This window comes from Polyodon spathula, chromosome 22 (genome assembly GCF_017654505.1).
Source record: "Polyodon spathula isolate WHYD16114869_AA chromosome 22, ASM1765450v1, whole genome shotgun sequence".
Classification (NCBI taxonomy): Eukaryota; Metazoa; Chordata; class Actinopteri; order Acipenseriformes; family Polyodontidae; genus Polyodon; species Polyodon spathula.
Window position 1 is genome coordinate 14,427,782 of NC_054555.1, and position 22,295 is coordinate 14,450,076.

Here is a 22,295-nt window from a genome sequence, read left to right on the forward strand (position 1 = left end):
ATATTCTAAAAGGTATTGACAGTGTCGACCCAAGGGACTTTTTCAGCCTGAAAAAAGAAACAAGGACCAGGGGTCACAAATGGAGATTAGACAAAGGGGCATTCAGAACAGAAAATAGGAGGCACTTTTTTACACAGAGAATTGTGAGGGTCTGGAATCAACTCCCCAGTAATGTTGTTGAAGCTGACACCCTGGGATCCTTCAAGAAGCTGCTTGATGAGATTCTGGGATCAATAAGCTACTAACAACCAAACGAGCAAGATGGGCCGAATGGCCTCCTCTCGTTTGTAAACTTTCTTATGTTCTTATGTTCTTACTTGCCCGTCCAGCCGAAGTTGGGGCCCGCCCAAATTTCCATTCATAGCTACGCCACTGCATAATTCTATTCCATTTATATAATGAAAAGCAGAATATTCATAACTTAGAAATAAGCAATCGACCGATGTGATGTATCTGATCACTGCTGCGTTGACCGTTATCTTCAGCTCCGCCGCAGTTGCCACGGTCTGTAACTATATATAGCCTACTATACAGTATATACAAATGGTTCCTCTAACTTCAAATTCATCAAGTAATGAACCTAATTAAATGTACGATACATAAAATAACCTCCCCGGGTGTGTGAGGTGCACTTCTCTTGGTGGGTTGCGGTTAAGTTTGTAATGTAATTTGTAACGTTTACTTCTCTTGAGCTGAAGACCCAGAAAGCCAGGTTAGTTTGTATTTATAATCGGCCTGCATCGATTGCAATCACTATTAAAATACCACTTAATAATAATAATAAAATATAGTAACTTATTTTTGTTTAATTACCGTCATAAATTATCAATGCACAACGTGTTAAACTTGCAACGAAGAGCAAGTATAGTTTTTTTTTATTATTATTATTTTATTGTTTAAGTGGAGAAATACTTTTCTATTAAAAATATGAAAGCAGGGAATTGAGAAAGTAAAGTCAAATGTACGTCATTTTAAAGTTGTAAATTAAGGGATTTGGTTTAATTTTGAATTTACTTGACACCAATTAAATTGTCATCGGTTTTATTTTTTTGTATTTAATTGTTTCTGTGATACACAATAAATTGTAACAAAGTTAAATTGTGTTTTTATATTGATTTAATTGTTTGAACCAAAATAGAAATTAAGATTGTCTAGGACACATTAAAAATACCATATATTCCAGAACATAAAAAAAAAGAAAAAAAGTATTGGTACTTTTCAGATGTGAAAATATGCATAAATAAAAAATTTTAGCAGTAGAGCCAATTAGACAATACATTACACTTATATTACATTTTAAGGATGAAAAAATTAAGGCACACACACACAAAACTAAGCCCAACAATGTTATTATGCAGACCAGAATCACAAGCTTTACACCAACACCCACCATTAGCAAGCAAATTCACCAGCATGCACATGACCATCTAAAACTACCAGCAAATAGCTAACTCACCAGCGTGACCATCTGAAACAGATTTACCAGCAGTAGTCCAGCTCATTCACCAGCTTGACCATCAGAAAACCAGTTTGACCAGCTCTATACCATCACTGACCAGCTTCAGTTTGAAGCTGGTCATTGCTGGAATTTCCAGCAGGGAACTGTTTTTCTTCCTAAGTTGAACAATTCAAAACGTCAAAAATCAAAGAAGTATAAAATGCATATAGCATATTTCACTCAGATTTACAAAATATATGCACATGATTTTAATGAGCAAGATGTCTCAAATGCTGTTGCATACCAAAATGTATCAATTTTCTAGCCAACTCAAGCATCTTGTGGACTAAATATGTTGCTGCTATGTATAGTGATACCAGTCTTAACAGGCGCTATTGGAGCCATTGACTTTGCTTTGGCACTCATGGGGTTGCTGAGTGAGTTTGGGGGCAGAGACTTGCTGGGCTGGTCTTTGTCCTCCAGAGGCCGGTAGCCTGCACACATCCGCTCTCAGGTTCCTTGGCCTAAAAATTGGCTCGTGGGATCGGAGGACACCCACCTCGGATCCTTGAGCTGTGTGGGGAATCGCAGCAGTGAAAGAAAGATAAAAATAACTGGGTATTCCAAAATAACAAACAAAATAAAGAAAGGTTAATATTAGGTTGTGTAATGATGCACTCGTGACAATGCACTTAGAATAAAGTGTTCCATCGTGGTCACTTCAGCCCCAGAGGGACAGTGTGGCCCTGGGTAGTCCAAAGAGCAAGCAGACTAATCCCAGGCCAAAAGGAAAGAGCTATGAAGTCTATGAAAAAAGAGTTGGCATAATTAACTCTAAGCAGCAGTTTCAGGGACTGCACTAGACTAGCTTAGATCATATTTGACAGGAAGTGGGTGATTCCACATCTACTTATGCAGATTTTAAATGTGGGCTTTCCCAGGGATCTTGTCCTGGGTCCTTTTATTATTTAACATCTATCTGCTTCCCTTGGGTCCTGTTATTCACCAACATGGGTCAGCTTCCATTTCTATGCATATTATTCTCAAATGTATTTATCAATCAGTCCGGACACAAATTCTGCAGTGTCTGTGTTATCATCATGTGTGTTACTTTTTTTTAAATGGATGAATTGTAATTGTGGACAGAAGTTCTGATTTCTGAGCTCACATCCTCTTACAAACCAGCCCCTGTTAATCTAGTTGACTTGAAGCATGATATCAGCTCAGAATTAGAAGCAAGAAACTCCAATGGTATTTTTGATTCAGAATTAAGGTTTGAGGGTAAAAAACATTATAAAAAACATCATTTCATCACCTCAGAAATATTGTCAAGGTAATACCCTGCCTGACAAATGCTATTGTAATGCTGTTTATGCAGGACTTCCAAATCAAGTTGTCTCAAGACTTGAAATGGTGCCAGCTGCAGCTGTCCGTACTTTAACTGGAACAAAAAGGACTCGGCATATTACCCTGTTTCTGGCAGACTTATATTGGCTGCTAGTGAAATACAGCGTCGGTTTGAAAATGTTAATATTAACATATAAGGCTATAAATGGTTAGGTTCCTACCTATCTGACAGGTATACTCCAAGTCATTCTTTGAGAGCCCTGGATGAAGGATTGCTGCAAATTAGCAGAAGCTAGACTTCACACTTGTGGGGACAGGGCATTTGATATTGATAAGGGACTCTGGCTCACAGTATTCAAATCCTCTTCAAAAACTGACATATTTGAATTAATGATCATGCATAGTTGATGTGATATAGTTGGTTTTGTTCATAATAAACATATTTAATTGTACAGTATTTTAACCCTGGAATACTAGTAATGGTTGTTATTTTATTCCTGCAGTTTATTGTTTCTATACTGTATTACTAGAGTGATCTGTTTCTAGTTTATTGTTTCTATACTGTATTCCTAGGGTAATCTGTTTCTAGTTTATTGTTTCTATACTGTATTCCTAGGGTAATCTGTTTCTAGTTTATTGTTTCTATACTGTATTCTTAGGGTAATCTGTTTCTAGTTTATTGTTTCTATACTGTATTCCTAGGGTAGTCTGTTTCTAGATACTATTTTATTTTAAGCAAGGTATTTCCTCCATTTTGTTTAATTTTGTAACTCTGAGAAGTCCACTTTTCACGATATTTTTATTTATAGATTAAACTTATTATTATTATTATTATTATTATTATTATTATTATTATTATTATTATTATTATATAGCACAGATATCAGAACCAGAGGACACAGTTGGCAAGTAAAAGGAGGTTTAGGACGGAGACACTCTGTGTGAACATATAGATTGGGTGTGAATAATATATATATATATATATATATATATATATATATATATATATATATATATATATATATATATATATATACACACACACACACACACACACAATGTGTAACATTACTGTAACTCCCAATTTTCTTATTGTAAATATTTTTATAGCAAAAAATAATGCAGTATTACTGAATGATGCAGTTTTTATAAACATTTTTACAGTATTTTTAATGTTGCTGTAGTGATTTATTTTTGTCACTAGAGGGCAAACGTAGTTCACTGGGTAGTGGAGTAACAAATAGCCTGACCAACAGCAACATCCAGTGATTGTACAGGTACCTGCTGAAGTAGAGCCAGAGCACTCAAACCCTGCTGTGCAGTTACAGTAGCCAGAGCACTCCTACCCTGCTCAAACCCTGCTGTGCAGTTACAGTAGCCAGTGCACTCCTACCCTGCTCAAACCCTGCTGTGCAGTTACAGTAGCCAGAGCACTCCTACCCTGCTCAAACCCTGCTGTGCAGTTACAGTAGCCAGTGCACTCCTACCCTGCTCAAACCCTGCTGTGCAGTTACAGTAGTGAGTGCACTCTTGCCCTGCTCAAACCCTGCTGTGCAGTTACAGTAGCCAGAGCACTCCTACCCTGCTCAAACCCTGCTGTGCAGTTACAGTAGCCAGTGCTCTCCTACCCTGCTCAAACCCTGCTGTGCAGTTACAGTAGTGAGTGCACTCTTGCCCTGCTCAAACCCTGCTGTGCAGTTATAGTAGCCAGTGCAGCAATTAAATAGCCATACAGATGGGCTATTTCATTGCTGTAGCTAACAAGATGTGTAATAAAAAAAAAAAAGTAATTCCAGGGAACCTCGCAATGATGTTGAAGCGTAGACTAATAATGAGTCTCTTACCTTTAGTCTCACAATGATGATGCAAGAGGCCCTTGTGAGGAACTAATTAGAAGCATCTAGCAATGTTCTTTGGCAGAGACAATATTGCTATGAGCCATATTGAGCTCAAACTTGAGAAAAAAAAAAGAAAAAAAAATCCAAGATGTAATAAAAATAAAACAAGAATTGGAAACCGGACGCGACACACTGGTGAGGGAATTATTCCATTGTGTACACCATATTGATTCTACCTTTAAGTTTGTCTAATTAAGGTACTGTTCTTTTTAGTTACAAATAATAAGCTGGAAGTTGACCTTGCACATCAGCTGCCAGATTCTCCCAATCTACTTCACGTTATTGGGAACTGCAACTGGTATTTCATTCCCAGTACTGTTCCTGATCCAGTCGTACAATGGTACTGATATGTTCACTTGTCCATAACCCTTGTAACACCACTGAGGTATCCTATCACAGGCCCATCTCATTGGGGTGACCCCTGTATTTGCCTTAAAGGGCAGAAACACTGTACTATAATACCATAGAGGACCATTATTAGCTAATGGTTTTTCAGTCCACTAGACATTGTTTATAAGAATATAAACATTTAATCAATATACAGTGTTATTTATAGGAGTTCACATTTAGACTCTACTCAAAACACAAACCAATATTCTTCATTGCTGAAGCTCTAGATCTAAATTAGAATCCTGAAGGGCTGCTTTTCATTTGTCAGAGAGCTATTTCCATGCCTTGCTCCAAAGGAGATGGCGTTATTGACACAGGCAAGTTAAAAGCTTTACAAGAATGAGGTGCAAGTGAATCGCTAGGTTTCAGGATGACGTGAGGGTGCTAGGTTAGGGTTTGACATTGGTTTAAATGCATGGCATTGCATAGATTCCAATGCTTAATCTGTTTTGTAGCTGCATTTTTATTATAATCAGTTAGTTTTGGAACAGGTATATATTTTCAGATTGAATATTGTTTCAAAACCTAAACACATCTGTACAGTAGCATGTTAGTTATTTATTTCAGATGTAATTTATGCATCGGTTTCCTTTGCATGATATCTAAGTAATTTATAAATGTCGTTACGGTCACTTTTACCAATGGATACATTTCAAGCATTGTTTGTTTGAATATTCAGGTATTTGTCCCAGAGCTAATATTAGTAGTAGCTGTAGAAGGAATATCAGTACAATTATTTGGGAACCTTTTGTATTTCAACTAAAACTACTCTATAGTTTATCAAATAGGCGGCAGATGCAGTGGAGTAATCTCGGCTATACAAAGGCACCAGCGTGTCAGTTTTTGTTTCAGCACAGAGATATTTAAGCATGCAGTATCAGGATCCAGAAGAAAACATTGTAAACTTCCCTGAAATTTGGGTCACATTAAACCCTGCTGCCTGCACGTCAGGTACATAGAAATGCCCACATCAGCAAAAACCCTAGCACCCTATCACAAATCCACCTTCAAAGTTAAACAAAGCATTTGGATCTGACCACTGTAATAAAGCACCATTGCATGCAGCTAATGAAATGCTCTACACACATAAATCAATATAACATTGTACATCAACCAAAACTAGGTCATAAATTGAATAACACTGAGACCAAGGAGGAAAGAGACTTCTTACTGTAATGTAGTTCAAAAGTTTAACACATTGAATGCTCAGTATATTCTCCCACAACCCCTTTATTGAAGAAAGATATACTGTCAATGACAGCCTAATCAAAAGGGTACATTAGGCAAATTGCATTTCCGCAAACCCACCAATTCAAACAGAGGACACAGAGATAGTTCATCCCTGTATGTGTGTCCTATACACTATGTGCCCTGCAGTCAATGTTAAATTCCAGTTATTGATGGACAATGCAGACAGTAGCAGAGGCAGCTATTGGGAGCTGGGCAGCAGTCCAAGGAATGGCTTTGCTCAATAGGACATCATATCACTGAGAAGTTCTCTGGGAGATCAGAAATACTGCCTTCCTGCTGTTTGTAGTGAGGAGACTGTGCTTGTTACAATGGCCTCAGAGGTATAGCTATGAGTCAGCAGCTGTATTGCCTCCAAATACATCTGCAGTATACAACATCATGGGACTGAACTTTATAAAACCTTGTAAATGTGAGAGCACCCTCCACCAAGGTAAGTGTCTGTGTTTTGACAGGCAGGAGGGAACTATTGTCTATTAAAATTCTAAGTTTGGTTGTAAAGGGTTAAATTGTGTATATGTTTGCTGGCTTATAGTGCAGTGGTTGTGTGTACAGTTGCGTGTGTTTTGTAATTGGCTAGTAGGGGTCACATGTAAAGAGACAGTACTCCATAGAGCTGTATGAATATATGTTCATATTTAATAAGAATGTTGCGATGAACGGCCTGTAAAATGTTATCAACATAACAAACACTTTGTTTCCTTGTTTTGCTTCCCTGAGCAACAGTGGAGCTTGCAGTTCACATGAGTGCTTGTTCTTGTACATTCAGTAGCAGGAGGGTATATATGTGAGCAACAGTGTGGCAATCAGGCTTCAGGGAATGAGGAAGCTTTACTTAGATTTGAAAGTACCTCCTAGAGAAACAAAGTGGTACGCCAACACAGGTTTCTGATGAAATTGCACAGAATACTAAATTATAATTTAGTAAAACAGTCACACATAAATCTCAGTCTTTAATAAAACAGAAGAGGATTGTGGGAGTCAATGTGTCTGCAATAGAAGGTGTATTTCACTCAGTAAGGAACTAAATGTTTTATGCATGAAATTGTTCAAACCCATTTTTGCTATGGGTATGTCAGGGTATACAAATATCATTTCCTGATTGAATATAAAATAATAAATTAATGTTTCACAAATGTGTGCATTGGACTATTGTATGAAGATCTGCTTGGTCTTCAATGACAGTATCGAAGAAAGTTATGTGCATATAGTTAACAAATACAGTACAGAACTGTGAATGATGACAGATCAGCCTTCTGTAGAGTTTGAGTGCATGCAATTCAGGCTGATTATAGAGTATTGTGAACAGGTAACAGAGAATCACCTGTTTGTTCCATTGGTTTCAGCAATGAATAGAATAACAGCTGTAACTATTAAACACTCAATAATGCTGCATTTAGAAATAAACTTAAATACAATGACAAATGATTTTGTCACTGTCTTCCAATACTCTCAGTGAATATATTGTACCTGTCAGAGAATTTTGTGCTGTTGCTGCTGTTTGTGATTCATGCTTCTCAGTCCTGTCTCTCTAATGAATACCTAACTCAGTAAGAAAACTAAAATCTTTTCACATTCAGCAGTGGACACAGGAATTACACCAACTGTGGTGATCAGTTTGCTCAGGTTATACCCATTGCGCTGAGTATCTTTGTACTCTCTGAATTCCTTCATCGTAAGAGGTCTTGAAACGTTAAATTTTTTCATAACTTTATCGTCCCCAAACAAGATTCTTGCATCCTCTTCTGCAGGCCATGATGAGGGGTTGAGTACGGCTGCCTCTTCCAGGACCCCTTTATCATCAAATCTTATTTTGATGTTGTCAACTAAAGCTTGTAAGAACTTGTCACAAAGATGGCCGAGTGGGTGACGTCAGAACCAGGACAGAACATGAAGTGAAATGATGAAGACGCTCGCTTGTGCCGGTTTATTGTAAATAAAAGGTTTAAACAAACAGAAAACAGGACACAGCACTTTACGCCAAAATAAATAGACACACAGAACGGACAACAGTAGACAAACATGGTGAGCAGATAAACAGACTAACAAGTATCGTGCTGGTCCCACCAGCACGCAATAGCAATTGATAATAAGCTCTATTACTCCTCCTCTCTCTCCTGTTCCCTACTCACCGAACACCCAACCGCGAGTGGGTGAAAACGTGCTGCTTTTATGCAGCTGTACCAAGACTCGACTGCTAATCAATCATTCAACTGGAGTCTCGGTACAACTGCACGTGAATTAATAAAGTGCAATTCCCCATGCTCACATATTATTACTTTTTACTTGCACGTGCAGTGCAATCCTCGTGCCTAAATACAAGTATACATTTTAAACACTCGTGTTACACAGACCTGTTTATATCCCGTGTGCCAATGACTATACACCAACATTTAACACGCCACACGCAACGTATAGCAGATAATATACACAGGAGCGGGCACTTTGTCACAGAACTGAATGCGGAAACCTTTGTATTTCATTCGTTCAGCTTCAGATGGCTCTATCATTGGAACCCCTTTAAGTGTACCAGTTCTTGAAAACTTGTCGTTTATGGTGTTGGTATTTGTTCCATCTCTGTCCTTCATAGCATGTAAAGCTTTTAATGCAATATTAATCTCAGGCTTAGCAGTGATGGCAGTGGAGTTACTATTCTGAAGAAACAGGGATGGGGCTTTTAGTGTGGTCACTTCCGTAACAATCATCCAGTCATCTTCCCCACTAGACCACCACATTTTGCTTTGTCCTGTGAAGAATGTGAATTGTCTGAACATTTTCTAAAAAACTTAACAAGCGCAGGGTAACTCCCATAGAGCAGTCACTGATGTGCAGGAAGATGACAGCCAACGGATGTCAAAAACTCGGCCAACCTTACGTATGTGCACACAGAGCTCAGCAGCCACAGCTTCAGCTGATTCTTGGGACTTTGAAAAGTGTGCTGTACCGACTGAGGGTGGAGAGTAACTCATCTGCAATGCCAGCACCTGTTCCTGACTTTAGCTCCACAATGTCAAAAAAGTAGTCTTCGAATGAAATTTGCACATAAACTATGAGACAAGAGATGTTGGAGGCAGATGTGCATTCATCAACCAGGATACTGAACATGTCGCTCGAATCAGTTACATATTTTGCAAGTTGTGCAGCCATTTTGTTTGCTACAAACTTCAGCATATTACAGCATGCATGGTCGGAATACAGCATTTAGAAAGAAAGCCCTGCTGTTTGAATGTATTGTTTTGTTTATTATTAGAACAGGGTCTCCCCTTCTGCCCCTGTGCTATTTTATATTGATGTATTCTGATTTATTTATTGTATTTGTTATTTATTTATGACGGTGAAAGCCGTGGATATTGTTTTTGTATTTATTTATTGTATTTATATATGATGGCGAAGCACACGTTTTTGTTTTGTTTTAAATGTGTTCTGGCAGAGGCGAGGTGGCAGCCCATCCTCTGCCAGATACGAATTAATAAACACGTGTAGATTGTTGCCGAGAGGTAATAGAATAATTACTAGCTAGTTAAATCCCTCGACCACCATATATAAACCTGCTGCTCTCTGCGCTAGTGGTGGGAGTTCAGAGGCGGAGAGAGAAGAGAGAAACGAGAAACTTAAATAATATAAAGGATCTGTGAAGGCTACTGCCCAGCTGGACCTGTATATTGTGTTTGTGGTTTCTTTTTGTCGTTTAGATTTTTGGCTGGTGTTGCAGTTATGCCATTTGATAAAGGCCTGATCAATGCTAAGCCGTTCTTTTACATGGGGTCTCAGATCATGAATTTCGGAACAAAACAAGCAAATTACTGAACTGCTGGGATTAGCCTTTAGCCAAGAATGATTAGCCATCCATTTTTCAAAGCGAGCCTGCCCTACACAACCTCCAATAAATATTGCCTGATCTTGTGAGGCCCCTGAGCTCTCCGGTGTAGTGTCGATACACTGGGGACACAACTGCATCGTCACTTTGATTTCTGCAGCTGCCATTGTTACACTTTGTCTTTTTGGCACTCTGCCATGCATTTGATGATTCGGTGGGTAACTCTGCAGGCTGTTTCCTCCAAAGACGTTATTGACATTTGGTGTCCTCTCCATTTTCTTTTTTCGTTCAGCATGTGCACTTTAGGTGAAAATAACACAAGAATAACGGTTTGAGTAATACTCAGCAATTTAATGACGCTAACGTAGTTTATTTTCATTGGTAATTCACCTTGTTAAGGCGTATACAGCTCTGCTGTTGGATGACAGTGACCTGTGAGTGGAATTCTAGCCTGATCCACTTTACACAGCCGAACTTCATGATCAGGCTTCAGTGAAACCAAACTCCATTCTTCATTTTTTTTTTTTTTTTTTTAAATCATGTTAATACAAGTTGCTACTCATCTCACATGCAGTGCCAGGGATTAAAAAAAAAAAAAAAAACAGAGCCAGGGAAATACATCCCCCCACTAAATCGCACTCTGGTAATGTGTGTGTTTCTGTGGAGCCGTGGTAATGTGTGTGTTTCTGTGGAGCCGTGGTAGTGTGTTTATTTCTGTGAAACCGTGGTAGTGCGTTCGTTTGTTTCTGTGAAACCGTGGTAGTGCGTGTGTTTGAGGAGCCATGGCATCTCTAGTAAGCAGACATGTGAAGGTTGTCCTTGTCATTACCCTGAAGAGAATTGGCCACTGATTTATAATAGTGAGACTGCGGCAAGTTGCACTTCTGTTAATGAGGTGCTGCCAATAGAACTTGACTGTAGAATTGTTTATGAATATGGATCTGATCAACGAGGAAGCACACAGGTGGAAACTTTCAACACAGTAGAATAACCCATGTGGGGAAAGCAAATAAACGCTCTGACTTTGACCTTGACAGCTGGATGAACATTTCTCCACATGAACCAAGATTGATACTGCAGCAGTCCAGCAACATCTTTATCTTCCAAACCAATTGGAACGGGGGGGTGGGGGGTGTTGGGATACTATTCATGGAGGGCTGAGTGTCATTTTCGATGACAGAAGAGCACAGCACACAACAAGGTTAACAAGGCGCTGTTTGTTAATCATGGTTCAGATACTCAAGCTTTTACTGTACTTGGTGTTAAGGGTAGATGTCTACCAATTTGACACTGTCAAATGGTTGAGGCAGAAATAGTCAAAGATTTTCTAGTGACCACTTTAAAAAGATATTAATATATCCTGCCTGGTACTCTATATGAGAACGTACTGTTTTGTAACATGTTTGCTGTTTGTGCACTATAGTTTAAAATTGCTTTGAATAGTATTAACTATTTATTAATGTTCTATGATGTCATTTATATGTTAATGGTTTGCAATTGCAACTGCACTTCCAGCTATCTGAAGCCACAATTAATTCACATTCCTGTGACATGGGGTTAGTCAACAACCAGTTACTTCACAATCATGTGACATGGGATCGATTTCTGAAATCGACTGTCACTTTTCTCTTCGACTCGTCGACTATGTGGTGGTACCCCTACTTGGTTTCTGTAGGTTAACTTAATCAGATATAGAAAATAAATGTATGCCTGTGGTGGCCTACTACCTATTGACAGTGGTATGCCGGGTGTTGTTACTTCCTTTATAAAAAGGAATTTTAAAAGCTTTAAAAAAAAAAAAAAAAAAAAAAAATATATATATATATATATATATATATATATATATATATATATATATTTTTTTTTTTTTTAAAGTTTTTAAAATATTTTTGCTCCTTTTAAAAATGTGACCTAGGGAAGAAAACTTTGTTTTTAGCTCTTAAGCACACTTTAATTCAAAACAAATCAAACAAAAACAAATAAACACCTAGCTCCCTCGGAACTTTCTCTAAACATAAGCCGGTCCCCGACTAATGTGCAGGACAGCTAAGCTGTTTACCTGACATATAACACCAAAGCAAAACACTTTAATACACTTGTTTATAAAACCAAAACATAGGTTTCAAACAGACCTTAATGACTTTCAGTCAGGCTCTACACTCCACAGCAGCAGCAGCAGCCTCGAGCAGACTGGAGCTTCCCTTTTATATCCTGCACCTGGCTCTAATTTTCAATAACTGCCAGGTGCAGGTGATAATTAACAATTAAATTAAACAATTAGCTTGGCAGGGAGGTTTTTTAACCCCATCCCTGCCATAAAACAAACATCCTTATGATTTGGAGGAACGCTGTCCTGCTACAACTGTTAAAATAAATAAATATATATATATAGATATGTTTTTCACCATTCTTACAGAACAGGTATGTATATATATATATATATATATATACACACAGTGCCTTGCAAAAGTATTCAGACACCTGACCAATTCTCTCATATTACTGAATTACAAATGGTACATTGAAATTTCATTCTGTTAGATTTTTTTTTAAAACACTTAAACTCAAAATCAGTTATTGTAAGGTGACATTGGTTTTATGCTGGGAAATATTTTTAAGAAAAATAAAAAAAAACTGAAATAGCTTGCTTGCATAAGTATTCAACCCCCACACATTAATATTTGGTAGAGCCACCTTTCGCTGCAATAACAGCTTTAAATCTTTTGGGGTAAGTATGTACCAGCTTTGCACAGTGTCAGAGTGATTTTGGTCCATTCTTCTTGGCACATTTGCTCCAGGTTGTTCAGGTTGGTTGGACGATGCTTGTGGGCCGCAATTTTCAAATAGTGCCACAGATTCTCAATGGGATTGAGATCAGAACTTTGACTGGGCCACTGTAGGACATTCACCTTGTTGTTCTTGAGCCACTCCAATGTTGCTTTGGCCTTGTGCTTGGGATCATTGTCCTGCTGAAAGGTGAATTTCCTCCCAAGCTTCAGTTTTTTAGCGGACTGAAGCAGATTCTCTTGCCGTATTTTCCTGTATTTTGCTCCATCCCTTCTTCCTTCAATTGCAACAAGATGCCCAGTCCCTGGTGATGAGAAGCATCCCCACAGCATGATGCTGCCACCACCATACTTTGCTGTAGGGATGGTGTGTCTTGAGGCATGGGCAGTGTTAGGTTTGCACCACACAGCGCTTTGAGTTTTGGCCAAAAAGCTCTATCTTGGTCTCATCTGACCACAAAACCTTTTCCCACATCGCAGCTGGGTCACTCTCATGTTTTCTGGCAAACTCCAGACGTGCTTTCAGATGGTACTTTTTGAGTAACAGCTTCTTTTTTGCCACCCTCCCATACAGGCCAGTGTTATGCAGAGCTCTTGATATGGTTGACTGGTGCACCATTACTCCGCTCCCAGCCACTGAACTCTGTAGCTCCTTCAAAGTGATTGTTGGCCTCTCTGTGGCTTCTCTCACAAGTCTCCTTCTTGTTTGAGCGCTGAGTTTTGAGGGACGGCCTTTTCTTGGCAGTGCCTGGGTGGTGTGATGCAGCTTCCACTTCCTGATTATTGATCCAACTGTGCTGACTGGGATATCCAAACACTTTGATATTATTTTGTACCCTTTCCCTAATCTATGCATTTGTATTACTTTATCTCTAACTTCTGTAGAATGCTCTTTGGTCTTCATTTTGCTTCAGATTCACAGCCTTACCAATGATTCTTCAACAGTGGGGTTTTTATCCAGAAAATGTGACAGCAACTTTAATGGTTCACAGGTGGAGGCCAATGGTAAGGCAATTGTTTCCTCGTTAGGGCAGTTTCTTTCATCGGTGCAAACTGGGAGCTTCCACAGCACAGGGGTTGAATACTTATGCAAGCAAGATATTTCAGTTTTTTATTTTTCTTAAAAATATTTCCCAACATAAAACCAATGTCACCTTACAATAATTGATTCTGAGTTTCATTGTTTAAAAATAAAATATCAGACAGAATGAAATTTCAATGTACCGTTTGTAATTTGGTAATATGAGAGAATTGGTCAGGTGTGTGTGTGTGTGTGTGTGTGTGTGTGTGTGTGTGTGTGTGTGTGTGTGTGTGTGTGTGTGTGTGTGTATATTCTACTCAGCCATCTGCTTCTGATTATAAGACAGCATATGGCCATTATAGAGATGTAATCAAAGCAGAATCCACCTGCATAGCTTAAGAAAAAAATCTAAATTAGCCAGAAACAAATTAGAAAATGTGTTTACAGAATTTCACAACACTGCTGAACCTGCTTTTAATGTGTCTCTGGCTTTGATTTATGTTTCACATGCTGTATTGTCATCAGCACACCTAACATGGCACTGCAAATATCTTTGAGTTAAGGTTCTGACCAAGTTGTGCATAAGGGTAATTTACCAGACACAAGCTGAGATTGAACCTGAAAATATTCTATGATATAATTTGGTTATGTTAATAATCTAGAGGGACAAAAGGTGCAATAAGTGAGATATAATGCATACTGAATCAGTATCACCATACAGGGAGAATGTAAAGGGCCACTTTGGAAACATTTACTGTAGAGGAAAACTGTCTTGGACCATGAGGAACAGGATTCTGCGGTAAAATGTCACCATCTCATAGAATGTTATGTTTCTCTCATGTACTGTGTCATAACTCATTAATTATACGGATGGATGTCACATTGACCAATGAGATGTCATATTTGACTGTTTTTGCCTCATCAAATTAGTAGTTGTTCTACCCCTACATTCATAACTTGCCTTATGTTCCTCTGTTCCCATATTCTATTCCTTGCAGAGGCCAGTTATCATAGTTCAGGTATTATTTCTTTCTGTTCAGGTTATGGTTACTAATTCTGCATTGGTTCCAAGCAGCTATATGGTTCACAAATTGCTGGTCAATAACACTCAAGATATTACACTTTGTTATTTTAATCAGCTTGGCTGTGAGCCAAGGAAGTCCATCTGTTTTTCTCCATGTGAAATCGAGGAACAGACAGCGAAAGCACACTTTTAAAAGCTAATGTTAAAAGCTGTTACACTTCCTGGGTTTATTTGACCTTCCGAGTAAAAGCATGTTACTGGCTGAAAGCTTGTCGGTCAATAGGGAAAGCCGCTGACTGGTTAGTGTTAAAAAATGAACCCACTGAAAAGGTGGGGACAATTTCACCCTCCACGTGAAGTGACCAAGAAAGTGCAACACTAACTGAAAGCAGGGTTTGCAAACACAGACCAAATGCACTAACATTGCTTACCTGGTTCCTAGCAGCTAACTGATCTCCAAAAGGATCCTAGTGATTCAGCATCAACAATAGGGATTGGTGAGCCATTCCATTCCCTCAGCACCCTGTGTAAAGAAGTGTCTCCTACCCTGTGTCTGTCTCCACTTCATTTCCAACTGTGTCCCCTGGTCCTGGTTACTGCGCTGCACAAAGTATTTGTTCAGGTTTTTAACTTTCTCAGATTTTAAAACAAACTTCAGTCCACACCTAATTCTTCTTTGCTGTAGGCTAGATAAATGAACTTTCTGTGTAGCAGGATTTCCATTACACAAGAGTAGATGTTAAAACTTCATGCTGATTTGAACTTGGCTCTCGCCAAGATAAGCACCAACTAAGATAGCTTTACAGTAAACTAATGTGATCCATATGTGTCTCCATCCATTTGCATTTCCTTCCATATAATGATATCCTTCTGTCTGGTGTTAATGGCTGAAGTGTAATGCTGGCTCCAGGGATCAGCTTATTTGCCTCCCTGGCGCATCAGCACACACAACGGCTAAGATGCTGGTTCCGGGGATCAACTACAGTGCGTCCTGCCCAGTGCATCAGCATGACAACCGTCTGGATTGAGCTAAGTAGGGTACATCTCTGGGGTCTTCAAGTGGGCACCTTCCATCCTCAGTGTTTCGTCGACTAGCCCACAACACCTCAAGAGTGTTCGACGGTGATTCTGGCGTCCCAGCATCACCCCCCTCCGTCCCCCACTCAACTCACTTACCTGTACATCAGCGTTTCTTTCTTTCTATTGTGCTTGAGATCCCCATCCAGAATCTTTCCATCTCAACCACAGCCAGTTGCTGCTCGTTTCTGCTGCTTCAAATAAGTTCTTCAATGTGCAACGCAACTCTCAGCCACTGAACCTGACATCTCTGAGAAACCGGGTTGTAGAGTGTGCCACAAATCATCGACAACCCACCTCCACTGGGTAAACTCGGATTTTCCATCCTCGCTGTTCCACTTCAGTGGCTAGTTGAGCATACAGCAGTTTCTTCATCTCATACACCTCATCAACAGCATCCTCCCATGGCACTGTTAACTCTACCAGGTGACCAAGGCGTGCTGATCCAGACCACAAGACAATTTCTGGTCGAAGGTTAGTGGTGGCAATCTCAGGTGGAAAAATAAGCCATTGACCAACATCTGCCAGCATTTTCCAGTCTCTAGCAGTTTCTAGTTGTCCTGGGTGAGGATTGGTTTTAACACCTTTTCTTGGTGGTTGCTCTCCTGGGCGGAGGAATGTTGTCTTTTGTGTGTAATGTTTTGATGGAACAGGTGGCAACTTATTGGTCAGGTTACGCTTGTCTTCCATTGCTAAGGCCAGACATCGCAGCACCTGGTCATGGCGCCGAGTATACCATCCTTGGCTAAGACCCACTTTACGTCCTGTCAAAAATGTGTCTTAATGTTGTACGTGATGAACACAAAGCACATGAGGGATCCTCACCCACCCAGAGGTTTAGGTTCTGTGGTGATGGAAGAACATCATATGTTGATCTGATGAGGAAACTGATCCTGCTCTGTTCCATTGTCCATATGTCTTGCCAGCCAATCTTGTTTTATTCCATACTCTCCCATCTCATCCATTCTCCCTGCTTGGCCAGGGAAACGGCCTTTACACACCTGATCCTCTCCTCCTGCTTTTGCACCTCATTGACTTTGTGCCATTTTGCCATGTTAGGAGGAGCTGAACTGAGACCAAGACCTCCTCTTCCATGCTGAACTTGCTCCATAATATCTCTGATTCGAATGGCAGCCTTAGCATCTTCCACAGCTTTCTTTGCCACCCATTTTCTTCCAGTTTTCAACAGGTGCTGCCTCCCTTACGCATTTGTCGCGTGAATCTACTAATGTAATTTCCAGTCGCTGAGGCAGCGTGGAACTCACAACCATTTCCTGATGTATGAACTGATTAAAGCTTCCAGCTTCTCAGCTGTTGTCAAGGAAACCTCGTACACAGTCAGTGGCCACAGCAGTCTTGGCAGTAGACCAAACTGAAAGCACCAGTGGACATGAATTGCATTCATGCCCATTCGATGTTATTGGTTAATTTGCGTAGGCTGTTGTTGTAGTCATGGTTGTTATGTCATCCATGTATATTCGAATTGGTGGTAGTCGCATTCCAGAAGCCAAGCGCCCTCCTTCCACTACCCATTTTGATGTCCTAATAATTCCTTTCATTGCCATGGTAAAAGCTAGTAGAGAAATGATACATCCTGTCATTATTCCAACTTCTAGGCATTGCCATGTAGTGCTGAATTCTGAAGTTGAAAAACTAAATTGTAAATCTCCAAAGTAGGCTTTCACTAAATTTGCTATCTGTACGCTGAAAAAATCAAATGCTGCCCAAAGAAATTCATGTGGCACTGAACCATAGCATTAGCCAAATCCAGAAATGCCAGATGGAGCTCCTTCCTCTCCTTTTTAGCCAATTTAAATGTGTTGCCAGATTATGCTGATGTGTTCTAAGCATCCTGGGAAACTTGGAATGCCCGCTTTTTGTACTGAAGTGTCAATGAAGCAGTTCTTTAATAGGTAGGTTGACAATCTCTGAGCAATAATGCTGAAAAAAATCTTACCTTCTATGTTTAACCCTTTGCAGTCCATTTCTTCAGCGCTTGTCAGGCGCGTCAGGTACAATTTATTTTCACACACGCTGTTTAAAATATTTATTTTTTCAGAGTAAAACAGGTTTAAAACACATTGCATGACAAAACGTCATCAGTACTACATCTCCAGCCAAGCCCCACCCTTTGTTTGCTGCGATTTTCACATACCTCTTTATAGACGTGCATACTGATAAATGCTCTCCTTATCACTCGTTTTTATCACCAAACTCCTCGATAATGCAATCCAAATCATTATTTTATTACTAGAACATTCCAAAACATTCTGAAAATGCTTGTTTTTTTGTGTCCGTGTTATCTCTGTTGTGCAGGGGCTATGTGTATTGCTCAGATACACCCCTTTCTTTTTTTTCAGCTTCATTCGGCTCCTATCGGTCTCACTCGGCTATTGAATGGTTTTTTTGGTTTTTCCAGTGAAAATCAACTAGAGACCTGTGCTTTAGGTCTTTTTGATGATGTTGGACAGGGTCCGACATCAGACTGGAAAGGGAAAATTGTAATGTCGGACCTGGTCAGACATAGGATTGCAAAGAGTTAATAGGGAAATTGGGCGAAACTGACTGATTGCTTATAGAATCTTATTCTTTTGGTATAGAGACTCTACCTGCTTAGCGCCATACTCTTGGTACAACCTGTTTTTCCCCTTCCACTTTCATCAATTTCCACAGGATTCGTAGAACCCCAGAAGCACTCTTGTACACTCTGTATGAAACTCCATTAGACCCCGGAGATGATGACGCCCTTGCTTTTTTCACAGCTTCCTCTACTTCTTCCCACTCAGGTGCACAGTCCTCCATTTGGTATTCTGGTGGATTGATAGGTGGGATGTCTGAAGGAATTGACATAGGCTCCTGCTTTCTTGAATCTCTATGTGTTTCTTCCAAGTATCTCTGCAGCTCAAACTTTAATGCTTTTAGTGTGACATTTTTCTCACTGGTGAATATCATCTTTACAAATTTGAATGGATCTTTATGAAATTTAGTTCTCGCATGCTCCTTCTATTTGTAGCGTTTCCGTAGGTGCGCAGCTCTGCGCAATGTTGCAGACTTATCTTTTATGACCCATTGTAACAGATTAAGTCCCTCCTTCTGACTTTGTTCTGCTCTTCTCCATTGCTTCCTCCGCTGCCTCCATTCTGGCATGGATGTCTGACAGTTTTCTTCAACTGAACACTAACAAATCTGAACTCCTTCTAGTAGGTTCTAAAACTCAACTTTAGAATCTCAACGTAGCTGCCCTGAACCTCGGAAACTGTCTGCTGCTGCCTTCCCCCACAGCCTTGGTGTACTTCTTGACACCAACCTCTCCTTTGATGCCCACATCTTCTCCCTAGTCAAATCCTCCTTCTACCATCTTAGAAACATCTCCAAAGTCCATCCCTACCTTTCCCTCCCAGATGCGGAGATACTTTGTCATGCGTTTGTCTCCTCTCAACTCGCCTACTGCAACTCTCTATATGGTGGTCTCCCAGCATGCATTATAAACCAATTTGCAGCTAGTTCAGAATGCTGCTGCCAGGATCCTTATCAGATGTAAGAAACGTGATCACATCACCACCCTTCTTGCCCAGCTGCACTGGCTACCTGTAAAGTTCAGGATTATGTGCAAAACTCTCCTGCTCACCTACAGTGCCCTTCGTCACACAGGTACCCAGTACCTCCTCAACCTGCTGACTTATGTCCAAGCTGAGGTCCTCTGACTCAACCGGCTTAGTTGTTATTCCCAAGCAAAAGCACACCACACTTGGACAATGCTCATTTAGCTTCATAGCTCCGACTCTCTGGAACTCTTTCCCAGCTTTAGTTTGTAATGCTCCGATCGTAGCTCGCTTTAAATGAACTCTCAAAACCCACCTGTTCACTATTGCTTTCCATGCTCCTTAAGCCTGATATCTGTTTTTAGCTGCTGCTACTATTTCACATATTGTTAATATCACGTTCTATTACATGTATTCTGCACTTTCCACTGTATTGTGCTATTTCATGTATTATGCTACTATCGTGTATTATGCACGTTCCACTGTATTCAGTGTACTATGTATTATGCAACTATTATGTACTTTCCACTGTATATCATGAATTATGCATTTCTCTATTTGAAGTATTATGGATTATCTTGTATTTATTGCATCTTGTAAAGTGCTTTGTGATGGTGTGATGAAAGGCGCTATATAAAATAGATTGATTGATTTCTCTAACTAAGCGTTCAGACTCCTGCTGCCGTCTAGACTTTCTAGGAATAGTTTGTACTTTTTCCTTACTTTTTTCAACTCTAAACCTCACTTCCATATGCATAGATGATGTCCCCATATTTATCCAGCTTCTTGTCAACTGTTCCACTTAACCTTTCCAAAGTAAAATAGAAATCCATGTTTACTGTGTCCCACGCCGTTTTCTCAAAAGCTCTTTGCCGTTTAATTCTAGGCTTGGGCCTCTTCTACGTTAACCCACTGGTTCGTCTGACCGGATTTGCAAGGATCATTAGGTTCATCACTAGTTGTATCCATGCAAGTCCTCCTCACATCTATGATAGGGGTGCTGATATCCCTCGAACTGGCTTGCTTCCTGTCGCTGGATTTCATTTGACTGACTTGACTGACTTCGTAGAAGTACTGATGAATGCAAGGCCCTTGTCCCTTCTCCCCCAAGCATTTCATGCTCCCTTGGTGAATCTTCAAACCCCTGACCGTTGTCACCTTGCTCCAGCCGCAGACACAAATCTGGAGTTCCATGTCTTTGCTAACTGCAGATCTTGAACAAGTCTTTTGTGACGTACTCTCCATTCTCATATCTGTTTCCATTCCTAAATTGTTAACCTTGTTATCTAACACTGAGCCATCTTCCGCCCCCACTCTTGCAGACCCTAGGGGTATTTTTCTCTTTCATTTCTTAGAAGCCTTGGGCGGATGTCTCCGGGATCCTGTTTACCTGTAAAAACACATGGCTGTATACTGCCGACAACATTTCTGAGAAACTGGGTTCGGGTATGCCACAAATCCTCAATTGTAATAAATGATACATGTACAGAAACATAGCAAATATATGGGATCAGTTGTGGATCCAATATCTCTGGTACATTCCTCTCTTCAGAGCAAGTGTTCAACCTCACTGATCTGCTACATTTCCAGCAGCATGCTGTTCCTCTCTATAGACACAGTGTTAAACCACACTGATCCGCTACATTTCCAGCTGCGTGCATTATTAAGGTGTGCAGAGTGAAATAATCGATTTACTGCATACTGTATTTACATTCTCAATGGTTTTCCTTTGTACTGTCCAAACTCCAGTTGAGTAATATCATATTTTGGTTTGTTATCTGACTGCACTCCCCTTGCTCTCTCTTTTCCATGATATACACAGGATGGTTACACCATTACTGTGAGTGTATGATAGTGTCTTCCAGCTTTGTGTCAGTCATCACCCTTTTCAAGATAACATTTTGCCTGGGGTGATGTGTTCAGTGGACCTCACAGAATTTTAACAAATACTTTCTTTGTAATACATATATTAACCATGTATTGAGTATTTTCTATTGATTTATATAACATACACCCATTGTCTTCTTTATGTGTTCCTTCGTGTGACCACTTGGCAAGATGATGAAAATTAACGTAGAAGAGAAATGAACAGCTGCAAAAGAAATACCATACAAAAACAAGTATCTGTTTACCATAATGTGTCTTTCATAATAGAAAATATGAGGCCAGTAAGGAATCTGTGAAGGACTGTGTTTCACTTGCCCTGATAACAGCCTGGCCTGGTTGATTTTCAGATGGGAATCGGGATGTCCTTGTTAGTTCTGGATCCTATTTCTTCATGTCCAACATTAATGGTGAAGGGGAGGAATGGATGAAGACCCTCAACAAGGTGGTGTGGCTTCCATTCACTGGTAAGGACCTTGAGCTGGTGTGAGTAAACAAGGCGCTCACATTCATTTCCCTCCTAACATTCATGGACGCGTTTTAGAACTAGATTAGGGAAACATATTAATATGTTTTTCACCATTCTTACAGAAGTGTTGTTGTGTATATATATATATATATATATATATATATATATATATATATATATATATATAGATATATATATATATATATACACACCTACAGTGCCTTGCAAAAGTATTCAGACCCCTGACCAATTCTCTCATATTACCGAATTACAAATGGTACACTGAAATTTTGTTCTGTTTGATATTTTATTTTTAAACACTGAAACTCAGAATCAGTTATTGTAAGGTGACAT

At 39.7% G+C, this 22,295-nt stretch overlaps 1 long non-coding RNA gene across 1 annotated transcript in view; it reads left to right on the top strand.

Moving 5' to 3' along the window:
* Positions 1–6,605: 6,605 nt before the first annotated feature.
* The window catches only part of LOC121297558, a 48,752-nt gene continuing 33,062 nt past the window's right edge, over positions 6,606–22,295 (top strand). Inside the window, exons 1-2 of the long non-coding RNA XR_005947182.1 lie at positions 6,606–6,754; positions 21,823–21,939. This is a non-coding gene — a long non-coding RNA (uncharacterized LOC121297558). The remainder of the gene's footprint in view (positions 6,755–21,822; positions 21,940–22,295) is intronic.